The 23,594-nt window shown below is 41.0% G+C and overlaps 1 non-coding gene across 1 annotated transcript; it reads left to right on the top strand.

Annotated features, from left to right (window-relative positions):
- The first annotated feature begins 1,897 nt into the window (after positions 1-1,897).
- Positions 1,898-2,035, top strand: LOC114815787. Its single transcript, XR_003763589.1, has one exon. It is a non-coding gene; the product is annotated as a small nucleolar RNA SNORA7 (small nucleolar RNA).
- Positions 2,036-23,594: the final 21,559 nt, after the last annotated feature.

Genomic DNA, 23,594 nt, shown 5'->3' with positions numbered 1-23,594 from the left:
CATGGATAATAAAATCAAGCAATAAGAGGACCAGTAAATAGGAGCAGGAGGAGGAGGAGATTAGGATTGCCAGGTGTCTGGCATCTAAGAGATAATCCTCTAGGCTGTGAACTCATTGTGGGCAGGGAATATTCATACTAATTGTGAGACTGTTCACCCATGTGCTTGTACTGTGCTCTGCACACAGTCAGTGCTCAATAAATGATTGATTGAGGAAGAAAGGAGTGGAAAAGGAAGAGAAAGGACTTGAGACTGTTTCCTACTTCTCTTGCAATCTGTCAAGTGCTACATTCAATAGGTACCCAGTAAATTAACTCCCTTCCATTTTCTCTTCCTCCTTTGGACTTTCTACATATTGGTATAGAAACGGCCCAGCACAAGCCTATATCTGTAAAATACAATGCATTCTGACCCTTCTCTTCTTTCCTCTAATTCCACCTAAATCAGAAACTCCTTACCACAGTCGTTAAGGCACTCAGTCAACTCTCTCCTACCTAATCTTACCGATCTACTACTGATATATTCTGCTTCTCTAACACAAGTGTACTCTCTTTACCTCAATTTAATCTATTTTTTATGGTATTTAAGTGCTTACTATGTATCATACACTGTTCTAAGAGCTAGGTTAGGTACAAGTTAATTAGATCAGACATAGTCCCTGTCCTGCATGGGGGCTCACAGTCTAAGTAGGAGGCATGATGGGTAGATATTTAATCCTCACTTCACACTTGAAGAAACTGAGGCACAGAGAAGTTAAGCGACTTGCCAAAGTCACACAACAAGCAAGCAGTCATCTGATTCTCAGGCCCATGCTCTTTTCACTAGGGCCATGCTGCTTCTCGTGTTCCTCTTCTGTTACTGACCCCTTGCTCACATTCTCCCTTAAAGGTGGAACTCCCTCTCCCGTAAATCAATCAATCAATGGTATTTACTGAGCACTTACTATGTACACAGTACTGTACCAAGAGGTTGTCATTCCTCAGCTTCCCCTTCCTTCCACATTATCTCGACTCGCTCCTTTTGCCCTTCCCCCAACCCTCCCCACCCCACAGCACTTATGTATATACTTATACTGATGCCTGTTTACTTGTTTTGATGTGTATATATCTATAATTCTATTTATTTATATTGATGGCTTTTTACTTGTTTATATGTCTGTCCCCCTTTTTCTAGATTATAAAACTGGTTGTCTCTATTGCTGAATTGTACTTTCCAAATGCTTAGTACAGTGCTCCACACACAGTAAGTGCTCAATAAATACAATTGAATGAATGAATAAATATTAAGTGCTTAAATCCAGCAGTTCACAACTTTCTCCTCCTTCCAACCCTTCCTAAAAATCACTTCTCCTCCACACAATATAGCTTGGGGAAGAATATGCATCTGCATCTCTCCCCTTCACTGCACAAGGTCCAGGAGCTGGGAAAAAAAAAATCAATGAATGAGAAGTGTGGTTTCTTGGGATCACTAATCAAGCCTATCCCAACCTCATGGCTGATCTAATTATCATTTCCAGAAAGAGCTATTTTACTGAAGGAATTACATAATTACTGGTTGACTGAGGCAGTAAAAATAAAAAGTGGACACACATTAAATGTACAAGAATGTGATTCTTATATTCAAATAACCTCATTTCTTTATTCCCTGAAACCTGAATGTGTCTACCGACTCAGCTATATAGTACTCTCCCAAGTGCTAAGTTTTGTGCATTGCACACAGTAAGTGCTCAACAGATGTGATTAATTGATACCTTTCCAAAAAATCACCTGAGCCTACAACTGCTCAAATGATCACAGACAGTGAAAAATGAATGAAAGAAAACCACATTACTTCATTTCTCATCTCTTCAGTTGTTATAAGTGATAAATCTCACAGACATGATTTTGCTTCCCCCATTCCCCTTTCAGGATCACACCTGGAGAGTTTCCAGTACTCTAACAGTCTCAGCTACAGGAGAGAGAGTCAAGCAGAGGCATATCTATTCCATTCCTAGCTTGGGCAGAGGCTAGTGAGTGGAAGGCAATCTGCTACAAGTCAAAACTCACTTGTGCTGGGCAGCAGCAGCATGGGAGGGAGTTAAGGGCAGAGACTCAAGTTGACTGTGCAGAAGAAGGCGACAGTAAACCACTTCCATATTTTTACCAAAAAAGCTCTATGGATACACTACCGGAATGATTGCCAATGGGAAGTGCGGTGTTCTGGGAGAGATGTATCCATGGAGTTGCTAAGAGGCGAGGGTTACTTGACAGCATAATTCAAGACACGATTGCCTGGGTGCCTAGCCGTCATGGACATAGGTGTCCTGTATGTAAATAACTTACACACTGCACCCAGTGTTTGGATTGCAAATATAATTTCATTGTATCGAAATTTAAAGGAAAACACTAATTCAAAAACTCTTTTAATGTTGGACTGCAGAACCGTTCTAACAATGTCATGGAAAATTAGAGAGACGGAGTGCACATTTAGATTAGACTTTTGATGTTCAATTCTGAAATAAGATTAAAGTTAAAAAAATCCCATTAAAAGAATATGTATGCTATATCTTGATTTCTTTTTCATATATGGACTGCAAACATGGGATTGTTGTTTGTTGACCTTAATGCCCTTCATTGAAAAGAAAAAAAATAATAAATCACAAGAGCACCGTTTATTTTGTAGAATCCAGCTTAGTTCCAAGCAACAGTATTACTGATTCCTTTTTAAAAGAGGAAATCATTTATTTCATCTCTCCATTTCTTTTCACCCCTTCAAATAGAAAGATTTTAGCTTAAGGAATTTTATTTTCAAAGAAGGAAATTTTACAAAGCCCTATGATTCCATTTTCATATGTCAGGTTGACATTCCTCTTCTGAAATTGAAATAGCCCGCTCAGTTCAGACAAGTTCTTGAAGTGAGGAATGAGAGAGATGGAATGGAAGTGGTTTCCGAGGAATGTGGACTAGTGGAAAATGCCCAAGTGTGGGAGTCACAGGACCTGGGTTTTAATCTCTGATCCGCCACTTATCTGCTGTGTGACCTTTGGGAAATCATTTAACTTCTCAGTGCATCAGTTTCCTCAGGTACCAAATGGGGATTCAATACCTACTTAGATTGTGAGCCTCGTATGGAATCTATCATATCTATCGCAGAGTTTAGTACAGTGCTTGGCACAAAGTAAGCACTTAAATATCATTATCATTATGCTAATTTACAATTTGCCACATAGGTCAAAGGATGGTTTGTTTTGACTAAATTCTCACTATAAACATTATGGGTTTTGCTCCTTAATATTGGCCAAAGAATAGAATCAGTTGATAATATTTACTATGCTTATTAAATGTGAGTCATTGTCCTAAGCTTTGGTCAGGGAATGACAAGTGTTAAGTGACACACACTTTCACTACCCTCATGCAGTTTACAGTTTTAATGAGGGAGGCAGGAAAAAAATATTAAATAGTGGAAGCAGGAGAAAGAACAAGGACATAACAAGAAGTAGTTCAAATCCATCAGGATGAATATCCATTTGAATGAAATATCCAAGTGCTAGAGGGAGATGTTGGTTTGACGTGACTGGGATGTATTAACTGGGGGAGGCTTTCCTACTTTCAAAGTCTATTAAAATTTAAGCTCTAATTTAAGCTGTAATTTTGCCAACCTCTTTGACCTCCTTTCTGCATTGTCAACAACTTAGGTCTGTCTCCTGAAGCACTTTTATACTCAAACCACTATCAACCCCACAGCACTTTCCTACCTATCCTTCAACACTGCTACTTCCCCTATCTTTAATTTATTTTGATCCTTGTCTCCGTCACTGGACTGTAAAATCTTGCAGTGGAGGGTAAGATCCTCGAGGGCACAGATCACTTCTACTGTGTTTATTGTATTGTATTGTACTTACCCTAAGTGCTTATGATAGTGCTTTTACATTAAAAAAAAGCTTTCCATCATCCCATAGCAACCACTATCATGCCATCTACCTCCTACCACTCCTACCCAAACTCCTTGAGTGAGATGTATTCATCCACTGCCTCCATTTCCTCTCCTCCAACTCTCTGATTGACCTTCTGCAATCTGTCTACCACCCCCTCACCCCTTTCTCTCCAAGAAAACAGCCCTCTTTAAGGTCACTAATGACCTCCCCCTTGCCAAATCAAAGATATGATGGATTACCACCTTCTCCTGTAAACATTAGCTCACCTTGGCTTCAGGGACACTGTCCGCTACTTATCCTCCACCTGTCTAGTTGCTCCTATCATTTATTCATTCAATCGTATTTTTTGAGCACTTACTGTGTGCAAAGTACTGAACTAAGCACTTTGGAGAATTCAATACAACAATAAACAGACACATTCCCTGCCTACAACAGTCTAGTGGAGCTTACGGTCTTCTCTCAGTCTCTTTTGCTGGCTCCTTCTCTGCCTCTCATCCTCTAGCTGTGGAGGTCCTTCAAAGCTCAGTTCCATCTACACCCAGGTTCTTGGAAAGATCATTCACTCCCACAGCTTCAAATGCCCTCTCTATGAAGACGACTCCCAAATCTACCTTTCCAGTCCTGACTTGGCCTCACATTTTTTTCCTGCCTTCAGGCCATCTCCTTAGGTGTGGGCAGAACACTTCAAACTCATCGTCAAGAACCGCTCATCTTCCCACCCAAGCCCTGTCCTCCCCCTGATGGTAGACAGCACCATTCTCACTCTCTCACAAGCCCATAACCTTTCTCTCACATTCAACTTGTATGTTCTTCTCCTGTCAGTTCTACCTTCATAAGATGTCTATAATTCACTCTTTCCTCTTCAAACTGCTACCATGCTAATCCTATTCCGTGTTGACTACTGCAACATGCTGATCTGCCGGCTTCCTGACTCGTCTCTCTGCAGTCTTACTTCACTTGGTTGATTGGATCATTTTTCTGAAGAAAACATTCAGTCCATATCTTCCCACTCCTCCAAAACCTCCAGTGGCTGTCCATTCAACTCTGCATCAGAAAAACTCCTTCCATAGCCTCTGATGCATTTAATCAGCTCTCTCCCTCCTATCTTACCTTGCTGCTGTTCTCCTACTACAACCCAACCTGCACACATAGAGAAGCAGCATGGCCTAATGGATAGAACACGGACTTGGGAGTTTGCTGTGTGACTTTCAGGAAATTATTTAATTTCTTTGTGCTTCAGTTACCTCATCTGTAAAATAGGGGGCTAGGTCTGTGAGCCCCATGTGTGACATGGACTCGGTCCAATTTGATTAGCTTGTATCTACCCAGCATTTATTATAGTGCCAGGCACAAAGGACGTTCTAAACAAATACCACAAAAAAGCACTCCTCTAATGCGAACCTACTCTCTGTACTTGTATCTCAAGTAAGTGCTTAAATTCCACACATTATTATCTATCCCACCACCATCCCCTTGACCTTGTCCTCCATCTGATCTGGAACACCTTCCCCCTTCATATTGGACAGATCACCATCCTCTTCCTCTTTGAAATCCTCTTAAAAATCAGATCTCCAGGAGGTCTTCCCTGACCAAGCCTCATTTACCTACCTTCCCTCCTCTTTGTATTGCCTCGGCACTCAGATCTATATCCCTAAGCCCTTGATATTCACCTCATCCTTAGTCCAAACCAATTTCATACATATCTTTAACTCTGCCACTTCTCCTATATATAATTTATTTTAATGTCGGTCTCCAATGCTAGACGGCAAGCTGCCTATGGTTAGGGATCAGGCTCATGAACTCTGTTGTATTATTCATTCCCAAGCACTTAGTACAGGGCTCTGCACAAAGTGTTCAATAAATACCATTAATATATTAATTTATTCCTGGAGAGGTGGATTTTTAAGAGAGCTTTGAAGATTGAGGGAGTTCCAAGTCAAGGGTGTCATAGTTATTTGTTGTCCAACATTAAAGTCTGTCTCTGTTCCAGACAGTGAAGCAGCAGTCCTTGATGGAGGTATAAGTCCCTTATGATTTTAGGGTTATTTCCCTGTGAAATAGGACATGGAAGGAAAAGGCAGTGTGTGCTTGATCATAATCAAGAGGGAATAGCAGCAATTGGAAAGACTGTTCCTTCTACATTCAATTAATGGAAATCAAGGGCAAGGGACTGAGAGAGAGGAGGAAAACTTGTGTGGGGGTCACATTTCCCAGAATCATCTGGGAGTGATTGCCAATTAAGTTGGGTGGAGATTTTTAAAGTTCCAGGACATACTCATTTACTTTCTATCATTATTGTTTAATTCTCCACTTGCCTTCCTTGGTAGACTAGAAAGTCTTATGAAAGATTCTTCCACGTGTTGTTTATGGTACACCCTTTGGCACTTTATCTCTTTCAGAAACTTTGTCAAATCAGTACAAGTCACTGATACCCTAGCCTGTCTCTGCTCTTGCCACTAGGCAACGCTGCTTGTGTTTCATAAATCACTGCCTGTGCTTTATCTTTTCTTTCTTACTGCACTTTAAAATTAAACTTCTCTTCGTGACTCAATTCTGTATACTTGGGAATGTCTAATACAAGACTTTGCAACCTTATCATCTAGAAAAGCCCAGGTAAAAAAGAAACCTTTGAACTGTTGGGGCACAAAGAGCCAAAGAAATTAAACATAGTCTAAATTAACTCTAACATAGCGGATTATACCTTCATTGTGGAGGTATAATTATGAGATAATGATAGAGAGAAAAACAACTAGTTTTTGTGCTCCCCCATCTCCATCCCTCACTCCCTATCCTCCGTCTCCTGATAGAGTGGGAGTCACGGTTGCAAAACATCATGTTTACCTTTACGCAGGTTTGTGTAGCATTAATATTGCTGCAAACTGTAGAGGTAACACTTTTCCTGACCTTCAGCTGGAGAAGAAATGATGCTATCTTGGGGGCAGGGAACAGAGGAACATGTACCTAGCATCCCAGGCAAAGATGGTTAGGTTTCCAGGGAAGAGAATGGCAGATCTATAACATCCCAAAGCTGACTTGTTCCTGAAGCAGTGGGACAGGAAGGAGGGAAGGGAACTACATGGAATTAAATATTTCCTTCCCCAGCCAAGGAAGAGACAGGGAATGCCCAGGTCCCACCACTGCAACCAACCCTCTACCTTTCCAAGCTTTGGATTAGAGCCCTGAAGGGGTTGGCGACAGGATAAGAAAGATATTAAGAAATCAAGCAGTTCTAACTTAGTCTGATATTTGTGTACCACCACTTACCTTGGGACTCTGGACTGAAAATGTCCTTCCTCTTTCTCGGAGCCCGTAGAAACTGTGAGCAGTATGTATGCCATACAGCATGAGGCTGCTGATTCCCCCAAACCTTTCTACACGTGGCCTTGAGTGGTCCCCTTTCTGCTCTGGCTCAGCTAGCCTGCCTAGGAGCAGCTGCTGCTTGTTAATGATGGCAGCTGTCTGATAAGAGAGTTTGCCATCAGGGAAGGGGGTGCCTCATCCCTACTGAGGCAGGAGATGAGAGCAGCTCCAGCTCACAATGCCAGCTGGTGAAGAAAATGTAAATCCTGCTGATATCTGGACTACACAGGGTCACATCTGGCTTACAGAGGGCAAGGAGTGAAGTCGCTATCTTGGCTCCTATTGGGTCCTTATGCCCCTCAAAAGGTTGACACTCAGCTATTTCCTGACCCAGATCTTAAAGGCAAAGCAAATGTCATCCCATCATGGTGCTGAAGTATCAGACCAGTGGCTCTCCCAGGGTGGGTGTTTGTGTTGGAGAGCCATGTTTACTTTACAGAAGCAGCAGCTTTGGCTCCTCAGCCATAAATTCCCAAATCCCTGGTCAAGCAAAACCCTGAATTCTCTAAGATCTTTCTCTCAGTAATTCTGGCAGATCCGCTATCCCGTGGGTGTAAGGATAATTACCAAATTCCTCTGGCTAGTAATCACACCCCAAGACACCTAAAAGCCCTTGGAATCCAACACTCAAGTGAGGCTGGCTTGATCTCAGCCATTCATTTGGGCTTCTGGAGTTAGCATAATTGTATCCTGGCTTCTCCTTGTGTGTGCTTCTTGTTTGGCCTTGGTTTACATGATTGCCAGTGATTACTGCCTGATGGATAGCTGCCTGAACACACTCCAATATTTAATGAGATCTGGAATTCCCAGAATCATGTCAAGGCTGAATATCAGATATTGGTAGTATCAAGGAGGACGAGCATTTTTATCAGTCGACAGTGCTGGGAGGAAAGTCTGACTGATTCTAATACAATTCTTGAAGCCCTAAGCACCTCACCTCTTGGCCAGTGCAACACATAATGGGAATGAGAGAAGGCTAGCAGACTGTTGGATGACCCAGAGGACTCTGCAAAATATCCTGAGGCAATTATATGCCCATGTGGGCGACAGACATTATGGGATGTTCCAGGGGCAGTTAACATGAAGATGACAGAGATACTGGAGAAAATTGGCAGGGAACATGAGCGGTGTATGCCTTATTGAATGATGAGAAATTAAGGGCAGCTTTAGTTGTGAACTTTGGGAAATATAGTAGGACAATCAAATGAATGTATGTGCAGATATTTTCCTGATGCTTGGGTGTTGAAGGGGGGAAGAGAAGGAAGGATTGAAAATTGAGAATTTGATGGACAGAAATGGCAGTGCTTGGTGACAATATTATTGGTTAAAGCTCAAATTAATGAGAGGCATTAAAGTTTGGCAGTTGGTGAGGTAATTAACTGATGTCACTAAGAACAGGCAAGGAAAGCTATAAAGGAAAACAGATCAATCTTCCTCTGAAAGTGAAAGTACCAGCAATTATAATAATTATGGTATTTGTTAAGCAGTTACAGCGTGTCAAGCTCTATTCTAAGTCCTGGGATAGATACAAGGCAAACAAGTTGGGCACAGCGATGAGAAAAGTAGATAATAATGAGTAAAGTGGATGGCTAAAGGGAACTTAAAGGGAATGTGAAGAAAAATGACAAGAATAAAGATATTGAAACCTTATATCACACTCCCAACCCACTGATTTAGTGAAGATTATTAAAATAGTGATATAATTCCATTTTTTATTTTAATTATTGATTTGAAGTGAATCATAACTATAGCAAATCGGTTTATTACAGTACCAAATGATTGCTGGGCTCTTAAAAATGAATCCTATCTTAGAGTAAGCACTGCCATCTATTGGTGTTCTAAATTATTTTACTACACTTTTTAAAAATGGCTAACCAACTTTTTCTTGAACCTGTTTCCTAAATAATCTGATGCCATATTCTTCAGCGAAACCTATTGAATGCTATATTTCCTCTTAAATAAAAATATTTTTTAAAAGCAAAGGTACAAACTCAGACTTTGTTTATGTTTTTATAAACATTGAATTGAAACGCCTATTTGTGTGGTTAAAATGTTAGACTAAAATGAGCACAAACAGAAAAGCAATCAATCAATGACATTTGTTGAACGCTTACCATGTGCAGAGGACTTGACTAAGTGCTTAGGAAAATAAAGTGCAACAGAATTAGCAGACATGTTCCCTGGCCATAATGACCTTATAGTCTTGGGGGGGGGGGGGGGCGGGTAAAGAATAAATTGAAATTCAAATGTTAAACCAAATTACTCTCTTTCATTATGATGTATAAGAAAACACAGCCTGGAGAGTCCCACTTACCTCCTTCTTTATCAGTTATTTCCACACTCAAAGAACTCAGCTCTTAGGATCTAGAGAAGAGGCAGGAGAGTAAGTGAAAATCTTATCCCAGAGGAGGCTGCAAACCAACAGGTTCAATTTAGGGAAGGCCAAGTCACTGATACCTAAGCACAAACTAAACTAATCACTTTATCCCAAATTAAATCCTAGTCATTTTGGCTCTAGGGCAAGCTGAGAGGGATATTTTCTAGATTAATCAGAAGTGAAATGTAGCCAACCACTAACCAGAATCCAACTTCAGTGTTGACTGTTTTGTTTTATTTTATTGTATTTGTTAAGCATTTGGTATGTGTCAAGCACTAATAATAATAATAATAATGTTGGTATTTGTTAAGCGCTTACTATGTGCAGAACACTGTTCTAAGCGCTGGGGTAAACACAGGGGAATCAGGTTGTCCCACGTGGGGCTCACAGTCTTAATCCCCATTTTACAGATGAGGGAACTGAGGCATAGAGAAGTTAAGTGACTTGCCCACAGTCATACAGCTGACAAGTGGCAGAGCTGGGATTCGAACTCATGAGCCCTGACTCCAAAGCCCATGCTCTTTCCACTGCGCCACACTGCTTCTCTATTCTAAGCACTGGGGTAAATAATCAGGTTGGACACAGTCCAAGTACCAAATGGGGCTCACAGTCTAAATAAGAAGGAGTAGGACTTAATCCCCATTTTACACTTGAGGAAACTGAGGCACAGAGAAGTTAAGTGCCTTGTCTAAGGCCACACAGCAAGCAATTGGCCAAGGCAGGATTAGAATCCAAGTGCTCACGCTCTTTCCAGTAGATAGCATTGCTTGGACATCCTCATTTTTAAATAGGTGTTAATGATATCCCAACTATAGCAAAACCTTGAAACAAATGTTTTGTGAATTTAATAATCCAATTCATGTCATAATACACATTTAAGTAAGTAAGAGAGGTCTCAAGTAAGCTAAGTAGGTAAGTTAATACAGCTGAGACAATTGAAAGTGGGGAAGAAAATTTACACAAGAGAATTGTTTTCCTTATACCACTTGATCCAAACTGTTCACTAGTGTATTCCAAATCTTAGTGCACTATCTGCAGCACTTCCAAAAGGATAAAATAATTGAAATCTTCTGAATTGGTCTCTATCAATAAAGCTCATGGAATTTCTCTTCCAAAAGCCTCCGAATCTGTGTAATGAAATCTTTGACAGGTTGTAGTGGAAACTCACAAGTAGGATGAAAGTTGCTAAAAAATATAAATAAATAAGAGACTATCAAACGTAAGTATTGAACTCCTTGAGAAGTTGCCTGATGGAATTTCTGCTTTGTATGTGTTTTCCATTACCTTTTGAATTTGAGAGTGATGCTGTTGATAACGTCCTTTGCTGCGAGTTTTCTGCAAAGAAAGATGTTCATTCTTTTTGAACTACCAATTCTGTGTTTTGAACTTTCCCAAGCGTTTAGGACACAGCTCAGCATACAGTAAGCAATCAATAAATACTGTTGATCGATTGGATCAGTAATCACTTCTACATTGAGAACATGTAAATCATCTTTTATAGCTAATGGCTGTTTATATTCTTTTCAGTATCGGACATTATTTGTGGCTTGGGCTAAAGGTATCTTCTCCAAGTATGCGACTTAACCGCGAGTGGCACCACAAGCTGGCTTCTGCCACTAATTTTGCTTTCTATCAACAATGATTCCACCACATTACCTACTCATAACGTTGCTCTGCCTTCCCTAGTTGTAAGTGCCCAGGGTTGCACAAAAGATGAAGCGAAGGAAGATGTCCATGCCTCTGGTGAGATATTTCTCTATCTTCGCAATAGCACATGCAACATACGCACACACAATTCTTCCCCATAATCAAACTCCCAAATGGCCCGACAACTCAGTAACTCACTTCTGGCCTGATCCAAATTCCTAAAGAAAAACTATTGCTTCTCGCAAGGAGTCTGTGGCAAGCAGAATTAAGATCCAGTTTGGGAGCCCCAAAATGGCTATCCTAAATCAAACATTAGAATCCTAGACCAAAAATTAGGCTCCTGGCTAAGATTGGTTACTCTTACTACTCCCTCTTTTTGGATTAAGTCCAGGAGCTCATCGTTTGTAAACTTTTCTTGTGGCTATTGGATATGCATTATGGCATATATATGTTATTGGTGAAACTGCTCTAGAGGTCAGGTGGAGCCTGCCAATAGTCTGACATTCAGAACGTGAGACACAAAATTGTTCTAGAGGCCTTCAGCCTGCTTGCTGTTGTCACCCCACTCTGTCCATCTTCCAAGAGACAAATTATTTGTGCTTTTATACTTCTTTATTCTGTCACTATTGGGCAATGTGTTGCCTAGATTGCAGAATTTACTTAATGACTTGAGATCTGTAACTGATGACCTATTGCTACGTGTAAAGTTTCTCAGGGGGAGATTAATGCATAATTTCAGTTTACTTCAGGCATATTATCATGCCAAAACATTCTGGCTATTAGAAGTGGTTCCAGCCATCCTGGTCTTGTTATGTCTGTTCTTTGAATCCAGTCACCACTGTCGAAAAGCTCCTGAAATAGAATTCATTTTAAAATATGCTTTCAGCTTGTTGAGTGCAAAATGTTTCGTTGAATATTGGAACAGATTCTCAGATTGGTTTTTATATATTCCTTGTTACTTTTCTCTTGCGTAGCTGCATAGAAAAGATTGAAAAAGATAGAATCTAGTATGCAATGGTTTTTACTCCAATGCCTGATCCTTTCCTTATGACCAAGGAAAGTTCTGATATGGCCAAAAGCTTCACTGTAGATCTTCATAAACTCTTTGGGGAAACCAACATTTAGGTAGTTTTCAGAGTCCAGTCTGTAAGTCTCACATACACACTCAATGTTTATTTACCATTTTGCCAATATCCATAATATTTTTGTGTAAAATATTTAAAAATCCCAAATATTTAAGAGGACGATCAGCTTCATTTTTCTTTTATGTTCGGGTGCACATACTTGCTTTACACACACACATATGAAAGAACCCTGTTCACGTTTTCATAAAAATTGTAAATTTGACAGTTTGGGGTTTTTGATTCAGTATTTGAACACACTTAAAGCTGAAGCCAGTTCATACGAATAGGAAAATGTAATTTTTCTGTAACTAGCATTATTCATATTTTCTTGGTTTCCTACCTATTGTGTTTGCACAAGAATGTATCTATGTCTCTAAGGGAGAAATGGCCATGTATTGTAAAAAAAATGGTCTAGACTGAAAAGGGAAAAAAATACCCAAAAGGATAGCCAAAGGGAATGATGATGGTAATCAGTCTCCTTTACAGATTCCTACAATAGTCTATACTATTCTTATAAATGAAACTTAGACACAAAGTTTATTGCAACCTAATTGAATTGTTCTGTTACAGGAGGAAATCTTCTCTTATGACAACTGAGCCACTATTTTGGGATATAGTTTTCCCTGGGTGAACATTCCTTTATTCCCTGGATCTTTCCCTGACTGAACCTAAGTGAAAGAAAATCTGTACTGTGTAAATTTAATCTCTGGTATCAATCAATGGTACTTATTAGGTGTTTATTAATAATAATAATAATGTTGGTATTTGTTAAGTACTTACTATGTGCAGAGCACTGTTCTAAGTGCTGGGGTAGACACAGAGTAATCAGATTGTCCCACACAAGGCTCACAATCTTAATCCCCATTTTACAGTTGAGGGAACTGAGGCAGAGAGAAGTTGACTTGCCCACAGTCACACAGCTGACAAGTGGCAGAGCCGGAATTTGAACCCATGACCCCTGACTCCCAAGCCCCGGCTCTTTCCACTGAGCCACGCTGTGTAGAGCACTGTTTGCCTAGTGCTTGGGAGAGTACCATGCAGTTGGTATTCATGGTCCCTGCAGTAATGAAGCTTGAAGTCTGGTGGAGCAGATGGACATTACAATAAATTATAGATAAGAGAAGCAACTGAGTATAAGATCAAGGAAGGGAGATAAGGTTTAGTCAGGAAAAGCTTTTTAGAAAAGATATGGCCTAGTGGAAAGAGTATGGGCCTGGGAATCAGAGGACCTGGATTCTAATCTCAGGTTCCCCAACTTGTCTGCTCTAAGACCTTGGACAAATCACATATCTGAACCTCAGTTTCCTCATTTGTAAAATTGGGATTAAATCCCACTCCCTCTACTTAGACTGCGAGCCCCATGTAGGACAGGCACTGTGTCCAACCTGAATATCTTGAATTTTTCTCCACTGCTTAAAATCGTGCATGGTAAATGGTAAACCCTTAAAAATATTACTATTATTACTTTGAAGGTGGAGAGAATGGTGTACTCTCAGATATGCAGGAGTTGCTAGGCCTGAAATTCCTCTGGATTTCAGGAGATGGTAGAAATGTACATTGCCATATGTAGGAGAGAATCTCCTTCCCATCTGTTCCCAGACTCCTTGTAATTGACTTACCCTTTCTGGCTAAAGAGAGCAGTCCACCTACCCTGTTGCAGAATAATGTAGCACCCTGCCTTCCAATATCTTATTGTAACTTTCCAGGCTGTCCTTGAAGGTCAACATGCTAGGTTTTCTGCCCACTTAATGTGTCTCTGCAAATCACTTTAATCCTTTTCAGCCCAATTCTTCTTTTGGCACCAGGGATGAGGCAGAGGAAAAGGACATGGAAAAGGAAATTAGAGAACAGGGCTAAGGATAAGAGATAGATCCTTAAGGTCAAAGCCTCAAGGCCTGAGAGATTGCCCCTCCATCACTAGAAAGACCTGGAGGGAAAATATGGAGTGAACTGCTGCCTGACCCAGCAGACACCAGAATGCTAACTTCTGTTGACTGGGTCCAGATGCATAATGGGGCTACTTGGCTGGGGGAGGAAGCCGAGGAGAAGATCAGGGAAGGAAGCAGCATGGCTCAGTGCAAAGAACCCGGACTTGGGAGTCACAGGTCATGGGTTCGAATCCCAGCTCTGCCACTTGTCAGCTATGTGACTGTGGGCGAGTCACTTAACTTCTCTGTGCCTCAGTTACCTCATCTGTAAAATGGGGATGAAGACTGTGAGCCCCACGTGGGACAACCTGATTACCCTGTATCTATCCCAGCGCTTAGAACAGTGCTCTGCACATAGTAAGTGCTTAACAAATACCAACATTATTCTTATTTGTTTATTTTCACACCATTCCATATGCATGTGCTGGGTTATATGAGTCTGATCTCTCTTCCTCCCTCCACAAAGCTGAGGCTGAGGCTCATTATTCCTTTATAATGATAATGATGCAAAATGTAGATATGAAAAACCTGAAAAACTTGCTTAAATTTGAATTGCATTTAAATTCTCTCTTGGGGGCAGAGAACATGTCTAACAACTGTGTTATAATCTACTTTTCCAAGCGCACAGTAGGTGTTCAATAAATGATTGATTGATTAATTAATTGATTGCTCAAAATATTAACTATACTATCAGAAGATGAGACCGATCAAATTATTGCCGATATTTCTCTATCCAACCACAAGAGAGCAGCATAGGATAGAGAGAAAGAGAGAAGGACTCAGTATTTAAAGAAATCATCTAAGTGCTGATATTTACACTTCACACTACATAGTGGTGCAAAATAAATTCCGCTAGATTTTCCCTTGTTCACAAGAAGTACTTTTCAAAATTATTTCCATACTGGCATATGCTTTTAATATTAAAAAATGAAACTGCACTAAACATTTCCTCATTCATTGTTTAGTCCATTTATAAAAACGACTACTGATGTCTTGTGGCAGGGATAAATGCCATAAATCACTTAAAAAATTTTAAACCAGGGGTGGAAAAATCACCTCCACTTTCCTGATAATTTTCTGTCCTCTCATAGACAGGCCTTGCTCATCTATTCACTTTAACCTGTGTATCTTAAAGTCCTAGTGGAGGGCTAAATTCCCTCCAGGGACATTAACTGGGCTGGGCTACTTTCTTCTTGGAGGTGAAGGAGGAGTCGAAATGTGTGGGAAACCTGTAATTGTTTGGAAGTAAACTTGGTTTCCCTCTTCATTTTATGACAAAGCAGAGGAAAGAGAACCAAGAAGACATCATTTGGATCTTCACGAGGGACTCTCCCGTCGAGGATGATGAAAAAGTCTCAGTCCGGCATCTTCAGTCTAAAGGACCTGTGGGATTATGGAAAAAGTGGTGCAGCAACATTTCCACCTTCATCCGTACTAAGTCATTTTAGCTGAAGGATTTTTAGAGCAGAAATTTTGTGCAACAACTGCATTTTACTATCCCAAGGGCTTAGTGGAGTGCTCTGCAAACAGTAAGTGCTCAATAAATGTGACTGATTTAAGCATGTGGAGTACATCGAATGAACGGGCAGGCAGGAGTCCGGCATACTGCAAAAGATTTTGACAGTTGTCTGGGCCACCACTATGTTTTTTGTTGTGTACATTGAGCCAGTTATTCTTCAAGACTTCTTTCTGCTGGGCTCGTTCACCTGGCAGAATGGTCTAGATGTTTCTTCAGTCAGACAAGAGGCAGGATGCATGCACATGGTCAGTGGTGAGATAAACAAAATCGAGGTACAGTGCATAGGTTGGCATTAGAAGAGCAAAGTGCGTGGGCTGGGTTGCAGTAGGAAATCGGGTTAGGCAAGGTCGGAACGGGCAAGGTAATTGAGAGCTATAAACCCTACTTTAAGGAGTTTCTGTTTGGTGTGAAAGTGGATAGGCAACTACTAAAGGTTCTTGAGGAGTGGGGAAACATAGACTGAAATTTTGTAGAAAACTCATCTGGGCGGTAGAATGTAATATTGATTGAAGTGGAGAGAGACAGGAGGCTAATACAGTAATCAAGAGATCAATGTCTTCTTCCCACACATCCCCTAGAAAGCAGTCTTGACTTTCTCCTCTGACTATAGCCAGAAGCAAGGAGAAAAAAATTCTCACATGCTATGATAGGCTATTATGGAATTTATTAACCATTCATTTTTTTATTCATTCAATCGCATTTATTGAGCACTTACTATGGGCAGAGCACTGTACTAACCGCTTGGAATGTACAATTTGGCAACAGATACAGACAATCCCTGCCCAGCAACAGGATCACAGTCTAAATGAAGCTCATTGAACTCCCATTTTTAAAATAGAAGGATTTTTCATTTTCTGGTCATTCACTTGACATTTATTAAAAGTGCCTAAAACACGCCTTTTACCAAAAGATTCAAATTTTTATCTAATTGATCAAGGTGATGTGGCAAGCCCCAAATGCAGCAGGCCCTGGTTTTTGGTTTTTTTTTTTGCCTCCCCATTTAATCAGATGGATCTAGGATCAAAATGCAACAATCAGTTAACACAGGCTCAGAGTCACTTGTTTTTTTCCCAGTAATTGGTCTTAATACTCTCTTCTGAGCCTGGGAGACTACTAACAGAGTTTAGGAGAGTGAAGAATGCAAAACACTCTGAAATTATAGGGAATTTTTATCAGTGGCTGATGAGTCACACAGGCAATTACCAACTCTTAAATTGCCAAGACGTCTTCCATAGCACTTGGGGTATTCTTCGATGTCCCCGCCCCTTAAAGTAGTGACCCAGGCTGACCTCTCTCCATTTTCTAAAGTTGACAGACTGCACAATAAACACCTGAAAGAAATTCTGTGATGACACTTAGAAGAAAGAAAGTCCAGCTGAAGGAACCAAGAAATGCCTAGTTAAAATGAGTAGATTAAGTTCTTTTTAAAAAAAATCTTCATTAAAAGTCCCCCTATGTAGACCGCAACATAGCCTGTAAATTGGGAAGCAGCATGGTGTAGTGGATGGAACACGGGTCTGGGAGTCAGAAGGTGATGAGTTCTAATCCTGGCTCCGTCACTTGTCTGCTGTGTGACTTGGCCAAGTCACTTCATTTCTCTGGGCCTCGGTCACCTCATCTGTAAAATGAGGGTTAAGACTATGAGCCCTATTTGGGACAGGAACTATGTCCAACCTATTTGCTTGTACCCACCCCAGCACTCAGTACAGTGCCTGGCACATATTAAGTGCTTAACAAATACCATTATTATTATTATTAGTAGTAGTAGTAGTAATAACTCCTACACCAAAGTGCTGTGCTCTGCATTTAGTAATCATTGAATACTATTCATTTTTTAACTGACATCTTTTGTTTCACCACGATTGGGGTCTATGCACTTTTATTGTGTGCTCTTCATCAGGAAATCATTTTTTAGAATAAACCTGGGAATGCCTATTTTGTTAAACTGTCCTTCCCTGATGTTGCAAGGGAAAAACTTAAGGTGTTTTTACAAGGTGTAAAACTCAATTCCTCAGTGTGACATGGCCACCAGGCAGAAGAAATGATGAAAATGGTTAGCACCGGTCAATTTCTTAATTAATATTCGGATCATTGAAACAAACTCTTAGAAGTTTTAAAACTAGCATCAGGGCTCTGTTTTCTGAAGATCATACTGGTCTGAAAACCATAACCATGAATGGGAGAGTGAGGTGAAGGAGACCCCAGGACTTCAACAAGTCATGGCACAGGCCATTACAAACTCTAATTTAGGAATACATGGGAGATCAATCCAAAGTATTGAATGCTTCTGGTGTGCAGAGTACTCTTTGAGAAAGTTCAGTAAATGCCAAATCATCATGTAAATGATGGAAGCTCTACAGAAAACCCTTTTAGACTAAGACAAATAAAGACTGAACCCAAAAAGAAGCAACAACTTAGTAGCTTTGCTGTCAAGATACAGACTGTGTTCTGTTATTTATTTATTCATATTAATATCTTTCTTCAGCTCTGGACTGTAAGCTAGTTGTATCTTTTATTGTTATAGTTTACTCTCTCAAGCACTTAGTAAAATGCTTTGCACATAGTTTGGTGCTCAATAAATATGACTGAATTGAATTTGCTTTAATTCTCTTCCACCAGAAAGTTCCCTCAGATCCTAGAGAAGCAGTATAGCTCAGTTGAAAATGCAAAGGCCTAGGAATCACAACACCTGGGTTCTAAACCCTACTCCACCACATGCCTCCCGTGTGACCTTGGGCAAATCACTAACTTCTCTGTGCCTCCATTTCTTCATGTGCATAGTGAGGATTAAATATCTGTTCTCCCCCAACCATAGATCGAGGGACAGGGACTATGTCTGATTAGCTTGCATCTCAATACTTAGGACAGTACTTGGTACATAGGTACTGAAAAACGTGGAAGGGCATCATGCCCTTTCCAGCCAATCATGGCAGGGGAAGCACCAGGTCTATTTCCAGGAAGCAAGCCTTTATGACCCTCAGCCCTGCCTTCATTGACCAGTCAGAGGAGCTAGCAGTTTTATCCCCAGAATGTTAAACCAAGGAGCCCTTCCACTTACTGGCCAGTGAGGTTGCAACTCCCTTACGGTAGCACCCACTTCAGGAACAGATGAGCTATCCATCCCCAACCTCCTCCTCTTCCCCGCGTCTGAGCCCCATCGGCGAGGTCCCACTGCCTCATTCTGAGTTTCCCACATTCTCCCACATTCTGAGTTTCCACATTCAGATCTGACATCTCCTCAACCTTCCCTATTTGTGGGGTCCTGTCTTCCTACTTCCAACACAATTTTTCAAATGACACAATTGTCCAGCTATACAGCAAAGGGAGGAGATGGGAATAAGGGTAATGTAGGTTCAGTTGGATTCTTTACAATCTCTGGATTCCTTCTCTCTTTCCTCTTTTTTTTTTTTGATTACTCTTCGCTTTTTCCGGCCCTGTCCTTCTCTCTTTCTCTTCCTTCTTCCTCTTAAAGCCCTGCTCCAGTCCTCCTTCCCCTCTCTCCCAATTAGAACCTTTCTCTCCTACCCCCAACTCAGTTGCCCTTGGGGGGGAGGAACTGGAGGCTGACAGTAATAATAATAATGATGATGATGGTATTTGTTAAGCGATTACTATGTGGCAAGCACTATTTGAGAGCACTGTGGCAGGAAGGGTGTGGAGAGCTGTCACTTCTAGTTTTCTCCATGATGCCTCCCTCCTCCTGCAACTGGTTTTGCATTCCTTGCAGAGATCTACCCAGTAAGAAAATAAATTATTCTCAGCAGTTGCTGACTTGACTGGTGATTCTCCCTGGCAAGAGAGTTCTGGGATTGGGTTTTGAAAGTAGCATCAGTGTTAAATCATTCTAGCTGAGCCCTTAGAATTCAAGGTTGTTGAATATGGTTAAGATGTTGCTTGTTTACAGACATGTCTAGGTTATGATGAATTGGGAAGCAGCCTTGCCTAGTGGAAAGAGCACTGGCCTGGGAGTCAGAGGGCTTCCAAACCCTGCTCTGCTGTTGACCTTGGACAAGTCACTTTACTTCTCATTACCTCAGTGCTTCCTGTAAAATGATGATTTCCATTTCTCCCTCCTGCTTGGACTGTGAGTCCCATGTGAAACAGTGAGAACAGTGTTTGACTCTTAGTAAGTACTTAACTATAATAATATTAAGTTATGAATTATGTGCGCCTTGTTTTAAGAATAAATTTCCTCAAAGTTACGTACAAACATCTTATTGAACTTCCGTCTTTTTCTGTTCCGTACCTTGACTGGATCTTCTGTGTAAGTTCCATTGATGGATGGTGCCTGTACCAGCAGCGGAACAAACAATTATCAGAAATCTAAAGGAATTTTTGTTCAGATTGCTTTTGTGTGTCATGGAATAAGAATACAATAAAGCATTACAAAAAAGAAAGACTGACACTGAATCTTGATAGAGTCCAATAAGTGGACCTTTAGTTTAAGCATATCACTATTGTCCAGGTGAAATACGACTCTGAAAGATCATTTATCTGTACAATCAGAAGGAAACTTTCACCAAATATGTTAAATGGTCTGGGTCTCATACAAGTCCATTTCTGTGAACCTGCAGAACTTATTTTTCAGAATTTTTCATATTAATTCCAACCACTTATATGTAATTCAAAGTAAGGGAGATGCAAGATCTATTCCGCTTATCTATCTTTTTCTAAACGGCTATCAGGGCAATAAAAATGTTTATTGATAATGGAATCATGGCACACAGCTATTCTTAGTTGAGATGTGTCATCTGAGGAGCCTGAAGATGGCAGTGTGAGGCCTCTAAAAGAGCTTCCTTGTTCAAGCTTCACCTATCGCTGTTTCCCCTAACATAAAACATAAAAATTTAAGAAATACCACTACTAGCAGAGACCAGTGGTATGTCTGGCCCCATATTCTGTCTCTGAAGCTTGCAACAAAGCAGTGTGGCCTGGAAGTCAGAAGACTTGGGTTCTAATGTCGTCTCCATCACTTGCCTGTTGTGTGACATTGGATAAGTCATTTAACTCAGTTTCCTTAACTGAAAAATGGGGAATCACTATAATAACAACAATGATGTTGGTATTTGTTAAATGCTTACTCTGTGCCAAGCACTGTTCTATGCACTGAGGTAGTTACAAGGTAATCAGGTTGTCTCACGTAGGGCTCACAGTCTTCATCCCCATTTTACAGAGGAGGTAACTGAGGCATAGAGAAGTTAAGTGACTTGCCTAAGGTCACACAGCTAAAAGCAGCTTAACCGGGATTAGAACCCATGACCTCTGACTCCCAAGCCCGGACTATTTCCACTGAGCCACGCCGCTTTTATTATCTGTGCTCCCTCTTACTTTCATTCATTCATTCATTCAATAGTATTTATTGAGCGCTTACTATGTGCAGAGCACTGTACTAAGCGCTTGGAATGAACAAGTTGGCAACAGACAGAGACAGTCCCTGCCGTTTCACGGGCTTACAGTCTAATCAGGGGAGACGGACAGACAAGAACAATGATTGGGGACCCCATGTTGGGCAACGACTATCTGTCTAGATTAACCTGTATCTATCCCAGAGCTTAGAACAGTGTTTGACACAGAGTAAGCACTTGAGTACCATTAAAAAAAACAAAACTAAAAACAAAGCAAAACTAAAACCGATGTTCAAAGTATTCATTCATTCAGCCATATTTATAAGTAATTATGTAATGGTGTCCCCCTCTCAGGGTTGCACCTGGAGAGTTTCCAGTACTCTACCAGTCTCAATTCCAGGAGGGTCATGCAGAGGCCTGTCCATTCCATTCCCATCCTAGCTTGGGCAGTGGCTAGCGAGTGGAAGGCAATCTGCTACAAGTCAAAAAACTCACCTGTGCTGAGCAGCAGCGGCACAGGAGAGAGTCGAGGGCAGAGACTCAAGTTTATTGCGCAGAAGGAAGTGACGGTAAACCACTTGTGGATTTTTACCAAGAAAAGTCTATGAATACACTACCAGAGTGATTGCTGATGGAGGCGGGGTGCTCTGGAAGAGATTTGTCCATGACATCGCTAGGGGTAGGAGACGACTCGATGGCATAAGCAAGACAATGTAATAGTCCCTTCCTTGGCATTCATCACTATGGGTAGCACACAGATATACCAAACATTTCAACTTTAACTGTCATAGCCCATTATGGGCCTTCCACTCGAAAAATTGATCAAAATCCTTCTAGAAACTAGTGATATTGTGCTTGCACAACTTCTTGTGATTACTTTTCTGGAAAAGATAAAGAAGGGGGTCAGACAAGGTCTAGAGGCCACAGAGTGTACCTGATGAGGACTCAACCAGAAGAAAACTAACTTAGGCCTGACCTCGCTTGATGCTAGAGATCCACAATCATAATAATAATTGTGGTATTTGTTAAGTGCTTCCTATGAGTCAAGAGCTGGGTAGACCCAAGATAATAATCTCAGATAGTCCCTGTCCCACTCACTTTATAGGAGAGGGAGAACAGGTATTTAATCTCCACTTTACAGGAGATGAAAATGAGGCACAGAGAAGTTAAGTGACTTTCACAAAGTTATACCCTGACTTCCAATTATGTGCTCTATTTACATGACCCTGTTGCTTCTCTGTGTTCAACTCAGGTATTTTTAGTTCTAGAAATTTGGAGAACTGGATCAGGGTAGACAGGCAGGAAGCAAGGCGAATCAGAAGGCCTATAACTAAGCAGGCCAGATCCACTTCCCATTCTTCTGCACCCCAAATCTCCTTAACTTCTAATTTACCAGCAGCAAACCCCTTCTAGCCTATGATAGCAGGGGAAAGAGGCTGGCCAGAAGGAAGAAACCAGGACATAATGGCCAGGCTAGTGTCTGGATTATGGATCTGGCTGACATTTCCATTCCCCCATTCCAAAATCCAGGACTAAGCCCGAGTGTACTGAAGCTTTGAGCATACTCACAACAATTTATGGTATCAGCATTCTCCTAAACGTTAGCTTTACCCCATGATACGAAGTGTATGGCAAAACTGATGATGCAACATATGAAATAAATACCTGTTCTTTTTGATGCTTGAATGATAATAATAATAATAATGTTGGTATTTGTTAGGCACTTACTATTTGCAGAGCACTGTTCTAAGTGCTGGTGAGCAGAAAACACATTTAGTTAGGCCAAAGTTTAGCACTTAGACAGCTCAACATGCACAACCAACCAGGACCTTCCTAGACCAGATTGACACAAACACATACTCACTCCACCAAGGGTCCAGTACCAGCCTACTGGTCAAGGGAGCACATTCTGCCAATGCTTCTTCTTTCTGCTTCCAAGCGTTGTTACCTTCTGCTGCTTTCGAGTGTTGCTCTTAGTGAGCTCTCTTCTTGCTTCTCCTCTGCATGCTTTCCCCCCCCCCCCCCAGCCTGCTTCTATGTGCCCTTGCTTGCCTCCTCACAGTTTAAAAGAGCACCTTTTATCTACCTTAGGGGTAGCAACCGCGACTCTAAGTGGCAGTCATTGATAGGTAGAGTTATCAGGTAGAGCAGAGAGAGAGAGAGAGAGAAGGTAACGCCTTCCTCCATCCTCTGCCCCCACAGGCCAGCAATCATCTGCCTCAGGTGGAGCCTATCAGTGCTTTCACCAGTCTCTTCCTTCTTGTTCGCGGGATCAAAAACAGTTACTAATAAGGCAGCTTGTTGTAGGCTCACCACAGTTGGGTCCCAAAGTTTAGAATTTAGACACCTTGACCTTCACAATCCATTTTTAAGCTTGTTAG

The sequence above is a fragment of the Ornithorhynchus anatinus genome, chromosome 12 (genome assembly GCF_004115215.2).
Source record: "Ornithorhynchus anatinus isolate Pmale09 chromosome 12, mOrnAna1.pri.v4, whole genome shotgun sequence".
Taxonomy (NCBI): Eukaryota; Metazoa; Chordata; class Mammalia; order Monotremata; family Ornithorhynchidae; genus Ornithorhynchus; species Ornithorhynchus anatinus.
The sequence above is the reverse complement of the archived record's forward strand: the minus strand, read 5'-3'. Positions and strand labels throughout refer to the sequence as shown.